Source organism: Mytilus trossulus, chromosome 9 (genome assembly GCF_036588685.1).
Source record: "Mytilus trossulus isolate FHL-02 chromosome 9, PNRI_Mtr1.1.1.hap1, whole genome shotgun sequence".
Lineage (NCBI taxonomy): Eukaryota > Metazoa > Mollusca > Bivalvia > Mytilida > Mytilidae > Mytilus > Mytilus trossulus.
The window spans coordinates 38,341,885-38,350,287 of record NC_086381.1 but is presented as its reverse complement, the minus strand read 5'-3'; positions in this window follow the sequence as shown (position 1 = coordinate 38,350,287).

Sequence of the window (8,403 nt, the reverse complement as noted above, 5' to 3'; positions counted from 1 at the left end):
GACACTAAAATCATGGTTCGAACAGTCGTTAATGATGATGTTGTCACTACTGTTTCGCTATTCCGTGACATAGGGGTAGACAAACTATGGATTGTGTTTGGGAGGGCAAAAGACTTTGGATTAATATCTATCAATGGCCTTTCAAATGCACTAGGCAATGAGTGATCTGTGTGATCTGAAACACTTATTGTTATCCATGTCTTTACCTGTTGTGATATGGTTCTCTCTTTGCTTGAAAGGGGGCAAAAGACTATGTGGGAGACATTGATTGCATTTGAAGATGTGACTTTAACCAAAAGAATGATGATTAATCAGACTAAATCACCGGGGTTTTACTGTAAGATCGCACAAACTTAACAGATGGGTATAACATTGTTAACGAAGCAAGAAAATAACTATTTGGGCAACAGGGACGGCTTTTTGAGGCTATTCCCTCAACTTGGTCTAGTCTTTTCCAGCATGTAAATCATGCAATATACTTAGGTAAGTATACTCACTCCCGGCAGGGACAAAGAGGATGACTTTTGAAAAACTCTTTTTGAGGCCTCATCATTTTGTCAAAAGCTTATACATTGTGGATGGAAGAAAGGATACCGCGGTCATTTTTAGTGTGGAAAATCGGATATCCCGTGCACTGCGATGTGTGCATGTCATGGTGACTGTGAATAAACATGTATTCTTGGCCAAATAGTAATAATTTAAAATAATTTTTAGTACTATAGTGATTTTTTTCTTAATCAATCTATCCAAAACTCTACATCGAAGAAATAGATTGAGGACTCATCTTTGAAATTTACGTCATATTTTTACCGGAAGTGTCAACGTTATATCTAAATATTTACAACATGCTAGAATAAGTGGTTTTGAGGATAACTTTAAGCTAAAAGTTGAATGACCAGCACAAAATGAAATCATTTTCTTTACATTTTGAAAAAAATGAAAATTTGAATAAAAAATGGATATTTCTATGTCTGCCATTTTGGATATAACCGGAAGAAAGGGTTTTTAAGACATATGTCTTATGCATTGTATCCACCAGAAACACCAAAGAAAGGTTCAAACACAATGTAATGCTAGTAGCAATACGTTAAAACACATTTCAACTACCCTCCCTAAAAATAAGCTTATTTAAGTAAAATGTCAGCCATATTGGATTTTAACCGGAAGTTGGGTTTCTGAAGACATTTCATCTATTTAATTTATCCAAAAGTATTAAAAAACAAAGGTCTGTACCAAATATTATGATAGTAGCATGATAATAACACATTTTTACACGCTAGCCTTCGATATTGGGCTGATTTAAGTATGACGCCCGCCATTTTGGATTTTACCGGAAGTGAGACATTTTTTGTTCAAATGCCTCCCTATCTGAAATAAAAGAGTAATAGATGAGGAAGGTCTATGCCAAATTTCATGCTTGTAACAGGATGTGCACAATTCATCTGAAATATGCTTGTAGCCGCAGCACTATTCAATTATTCAAACAACTTTACGTCTAATTCTGTATTTTTATTTTGTAATTTTTTACGTTTTCGGATACGATATTATATTGCTAAAAGTGACATATAGGTCCAATGGGCCGGGTTTAAATATCAAATTGCTATGTATATAATTGTATAAATGTATGTTGTGATACACATGTCGCTATAATAAATAATTACTTAATTACTTACTTACTATTGCGACTGTTACACGAGCTATCGAATACTAGTTATTGATCTTTTCCTACCTATCTGAGCTAAATTTCAATAGGAGGTAATGACGATTTATCTGATGAAGCTAATTTGAATTAATCAAGTGACTGTGTTTTTCAATATATCAAATCTTCAAACTGGGTTTCCTCATAGATTAATAAGAATAATCATATTCGCTTTATTTTCCCCTTGTACTAAAACACTTTAGTGTGCCTCTCAGTAAGAATGTGCGAATGGACAGAAATGAAGTGTATATAAACTACTAAAGGAAGCGACAGATTCCATTCAGTTGTAACTCCTCTAACACCATACAAAGTCAGAAATATGTGTGATATGACGAATTAATGAAATATTTGTATTTTCTATATTTGTCTTTAAAACAGTCTTTTTTCCACATAAAAAGCCAATTTATTTTAAAAATATCCAAATTTTGAGACCGGTATCGAATCTTGACTTATATGCATTCGCGCATGTTCATTCGACGAAATGACTACGAAAAACCAGAAACAAAATTGAAAACAGTGAGAAGTCGTTTCGGCTTTGGTGGTTGACAATTTTTATTAAATACATCCGTACAATTGAATTATACTATATGCTATTAGATTTCTTTTTGGGATTATTTAAATTAATATACAGTCTATAAATTAATCACTCTTGATAAGGTAAAATGCTGGAATGAAGATATTATCCAATTACTGTAATTATTATTGCAATGGCATTAAAAATAGGACATATCAGGTAGAACAATTAATTTTCCTTTTCTTGTACAGTATTCATAAATTTGTGCAACTTGTGCTTAATTAAGATCGGTGATGTGTGTTACTATAGCAGGTTTGTCAAAGTCAAGCAATTTAGATGAAATACTATTTATTCGTTAATTAAATTTGAACATTTTCAAAAACAATCTTTCTTAAAAAGAGAAAGTGCACCACTATGTTCGTCTAGATCGGGTAAATCATAGAGAAACAGATAACAGACGTCTGAGCCATAAATATTAAATGGGTTTTTTTTTTGGTTTTTTTTTGTTTCCTTATCTTCCAATCTTTTCATTACATTTTGCGGTTTTAGATATGTATTGACTTTTATCCTGATTTAGATTAATTTCTCGCAATTTGATTGGCTTATATTATCCTAATAAATTTCAGTACAATTTTTTAACACGTCAATTGGAATTATCTCCCTTATTTATTAGGTCAATTGAAATTATCTCCCTTATACCACTGACTTAATAAAAAATATATAATTTCGGTTGCTTTAAATAGTCTTAATATTTTAAATTTTTCACCGTTTTAGATTAGATATCTAAAATATATTTGGTTGATATTGTCCTATTTTTGAATTTGAATATAATAATATGTTATATAACAAAATCAGGATAAATTCGTTACACAGTGTTCAACTGTCCTAATACGGAATTTATCGGGTCAATAAAATTCATATCGGGTTTGGTTTTGCCTCACCCGATATGAATTTTATTGACCCGATAAATTCTGGTATTAGGACAATTGCACACTGTGTAACTAATAGTGCATCTCTGAAGAAACAGTAGTTGACGCAATGAGCATCTGGTGCAAATTAATTAGTTTCATTAAAGGACTTTCTATTAGAGGTCAGAGCATGACAATCTATACCAGAAATCCTCGCTTCACAGAATATGATAAAGAAGAAACTATTAGAGTCAGAGTCAAAGATATACCACTATCCGCAGACGACGGAGAGATACTATATGTTTTTGAAAGATATAACATCAAAATACTTTCACACTACAGAGAACGGTTAAGGTACAAAGATCTGAATACAAACTGTCAGACAGGAGACCGTATAATCATTTGCCTGAAATTTGAAAACCCTCTTCCAAGATTTCTAAAAATAGGAAAGTATGCTGCAAATATCATACATTATGGACAGCCAAGAAACAACCAGAAAATAATCTGTAGAAAGTGTCTTGAAGAAGGACACATAGCTGGTGAATGTACAAACGACTGGAAATGTAAAGGGTGTGGGAAGTCTGGTCACAAACAAGACGCATGCACAGAAGGTTTGTTCACAGAGGATGAACAAGACAATACAGAAAGCTCAGAATCTGAGGAAGAGAAAGAGAAGGAAACATCAAGCGCACAAACAGGAGATGTAGAAGGAAATGAAACTGATGGTAAAACAACAGAATCCAAGGAAAAGCAAAATAATAAAGAAAACCAGAGTGCGACACAAAACCTAAGTGACACAGAATTTGTAAATACATATCAGTCAATTCCACAGGAAACCCAAAAGATCCCAAAAGACAATATCGGTAGAAATGACGAACGACGTAAAAAAAAGAAAGCAAAAAAACAGAATCAAACACAAAGTAATATGTCAGACTATGTACATGTTGTTAAAACATCAAATACAACTAGTGAAACAGTACCAAAAACACCCAAGTCAACAAATGTGAAGTGCCTTTTGAACGTATTTGAAAAGTCGCCAGTAACACCTCCAGAAGAATTACATCAAAGAGAAAATTGTTCAAAAAAGCAGAAAAAGTAACTGCAAGAAAAGTAATATGACACAAAAACACATTAAATAAACAATGTATTTTTTAAATTGTAAATATCTCATTGTATTAACAATGTTCTTATGTTTATACAAAAAAAATATACAAAAATATTTAGTCTGCATGTGGTTTAATGAAACCAATGCGACAAAAGGATGTCACATTATTTGTATTGTATGCAAAAATAAGTTGGTAAACAAGTGTATACATTTAAATTTAAATGCTGCTAAGTTGCATGCAAGTATGAAAAATATTGTTACAAGATACATACTGGTTATGGTATTTAAACACAGGGAAAATCAGAACCTAAGTAAAACCCCCTTTACAATAAACAAACTTGAATCAACTAACATAGAAAACACATGGTATTGTTTTTATTTACAAACGTCACATGATAGCAATATCACGTGGTATTGTTTATATGTACACTCATCACGTGACTGTGTCAATACACACTTGCGATATTATAAAGTCCAACAAACTAGGTCATTTAAATTAAGAACATAGTTAACAATAAACGAAAGGTACGTTAGCGGAAAAAATAAAAACAGAAAGAACAAACAAATAAATGAAATAATGAATGAAAATAAAAAAATAAACAAACTTACCTTTACACACAAATGGCTCCTAAACCACTTCACATATGTTCTGTAAACACTCAAGGTTTACTGCAATCTGAAAAAAGGAAAAGATTATTTGAGTGGTGCAAACAGCAAAAATGTCAAATTTTAATGATGCAAGAAACACATTTTACCAGAAGTATGAATGACAATTTAAATAATGACTTACCTGGAGAAATCTTTCATAGTTGGGGTAGTAGCGCATCAAGGGGTGTAGCAATTTGGTTCACAAAACAAACAAAATATAACATTATAAATGAATTTAAAGATCAGGAGGGACGTTATCTATTAATTAATGTTGAACTAGGAGATAATATCTATTCTCTTATAAATATATATGCACCAAATATAGCAAAAAAAAGAAATGCTTTCTTTAAAAAAGTAAAAGACTGGACTCAAGAACATAGCTTAGGCCAAATTATAATGGGAGGAGATTTTAATGACATTCTAAAAATTAATGATACAAAAAATAAAAAAACAAAAAACAAATTTGACAAACCAGTTCACGGGCTTAAAACGCTTATAAAATATTTCAAATTAATAGATATATGGAGAGATAAAAACCCAACACAAATTCAATATACATGGCGTAGAAAATCAGGATTAGAAGCAACTCGAATCGACTTCTTCCTTGTAAGTAAGGAATGTAAAGCACAAATAGTCAAAGCAGATATAAGGCCTATTATTTTAAAATCAACAGACCATAACGGTATTTCATTAAAAATCAGAACTCAAAAAGTAAACAGAGGAAAAGGATACTGGAAATTAAACTCATCAATACTAAACGATAGAGACTACTGTTGTAATATAGAAAAACTAATAAAATATTACAAAAACAAAGAAAAAACGACAGAAAATATAGGTATACTGTGGGATAACTTTAAAGCTGAAGTAAGAGACATTAGTCTAGATTTTTGCAAAAGAAAAGCAAAACAAAAAAGAGATAAAATTCAAACTTTTGAAAACGACCTTAATAAGTTAAATATTAAATTAGACCAAAGTGAAAGTACTAATAATTCTGTATTAATTTTGCAGATAAATAATATATCTGAACAATTAGATCAATTATACCTTGAAAAAACTAAAGGAGCTCAAATAAGGTCAAGAGCAAAATGGATAGAAGAAGGTGAAAAAAATACTGCTTTTTTCTTGAATTTAGAAAAATCAAGACAAATAAATAAAAGTATAATAGAATTATATGATGATAAAGGCAATACTATAACAGACCAAACAGAAATTTTAAAAGAGGAAGTAAAATATTATGAAAAACTATATAAATCATCAAATCCAGATAAATTACATACTAAAGAGTATATTCAAAATACTAAAATAGAAAAAAAACTCTCAGATAAAGACAGTAATAGCTTAGAAGGGCTTGTGACATCAGAAGAAATTACAGAAGCAGTGTTTAAAATGAAACTTAATAAAGCACCAGGCTTAGATGGACTTAATGTAGAATTCTATAGAAAATTTTGGACCCAAATTCAAAAGATATTAACCAAAGTATATAATGAGTCATATAAAAAGAAAAGCTTAACAAATTCGCAAAAAAAGGGGGCAATTTCATTGATCTTTAAAAAGAATGATCCAAAATCTCTGGATAACTATAGGCCAATAACTTTACTAAATGTAGATGTTAAAATTCTTGCTTATGCACTTGCACAAAGACTAAAAAAAGTTTTACCCAATATTATTAATGCAGACCAGAAAGGCTATGTAAAAAATAGATATATTGGTTTTAATATAAGACAAATACAAGATGTTATTGACTATGCTGAAAACTTCAATGTTGAAGGAGCAATTTTATTTCTAGATTTTTCAAAAGCTTTTGATTCAATTGAATGGTTTTTTATGATACAAACATTAAAAAAATTTGGATTTAAAAAAGATTTTATACACTGGGTTGAGACTATATACAATGGTATATCAGGGTGCATTGTAAATAATGGGTGGATATCAAACCCCTTTCAGATCTGTCGCGGAATTCGACAAGGATGTCCGTTGTCCGCTTTGATTTTTGTACTAGCAGTGGAGGTATTAGCCTGCAGAATTAGATCTGAGAAAAATATCAAAGGGTTCCAAATTAAATTAAATGGAAAAGACTGTAGTATAAAAATATGTCAACTGGCTGACGACACAACCTTATTTTTAAAATCCAAAAAGGAAATATCTTTAGTCATGAACTTAATAGAAACATTTGGCTCGTTCTCAGGACTAAAATTAAATAGAACTAAAACAGAAGGAATTTGGCTAGGCAGACTTAAACATACTAAAGATAAATTCGAAAGAATCAATTGGACGAAAGAACCTATAAAAAGTTTGGGCATTTATTTTGGCTATAATAAAGAAAACTGTAAAAAACTTAATTGTCAAAAACAAGCTGATAAAATTGAAAAAATTATAAACAGGTGGTCAAAAAGAAAGCTAAGTATGCTAGGAAGAATAACTGTAGTCAAGTCTCTAATATTGCCAAATATAACATATATAGCAAGCAACATGATATTACCAAAAGATTTTATACAAAACATCAAAACTATGATATATAACTATGTATGGAATGGGAAAAGAGATATGATTAAAAGAGATAATTTGTCGCAAAATTATACGGAAGGGGGATTAAAAATGATTTGTATAGATACCTATATTTCAACAATTCAACTAAAATGGATAAAACAATTATTGTTTGAAGAAAATGATGAGCAACATTGGAAGATAATTCCAAAATATTTTTTGAATAAGTTAGGAGATAATTTTTTAATATTCAAGATGAATATAGCCAATATAAATATTATTGAAAAAAATATTATAAAACAAATCCCAGAGTTTTATATGCAGTTAATAAAGACCTGGATAAAAGTAAAAGAAAAAACTATACAAAAGCCTACATTGTTTTGGGAAATAAGGAAACAAATAATATGGGGCAATAAATATATTAACATCAACAATAAATGTTTACTGTTTAAAAACTGGATACAAAGCAACATTCTGGTTATAAATGACTTATTAGATAAAGATGGAAATATATCCTCAGATATCATACTAAGTAAACTAAAAAATAAGGAAAACTGGATAGCTGAGCTCACAAAACTGAAGAAAGCTATTCCAAAACAGTGGACCAATATCATCAAAAATTCACCTTCTAAACATACACAAGTCAATATAAATATAAAAGAAAATCTGAACATCATGAACAAAAAGCCTTTTCAAACCCTAAATAACCATGATATTTATAACTTCTTACTAGAAACAAAGGAAATGCAAACACCTATTGGCTTTTTAAAATGGAAATCATACTTTACACTAGAAAATACTAATCTAGCATATGAAACATTAAAATTTATCTTTACATTTTTAGATGATAATAGATATAAAATATTTAGATGGAAACTACTTCATCATATACTTCCCTGTAATCAACTATTAAAACAATGGCATATAGTAGAAACAGACACCTGCTTACACTGTAAACAAATAGAGAATTATGAACACTTCTTCCTCAAATGTTCATATTTTGAATTATTCTGGGAAAAAGTACAACAAATTCTTAAGAAACTAA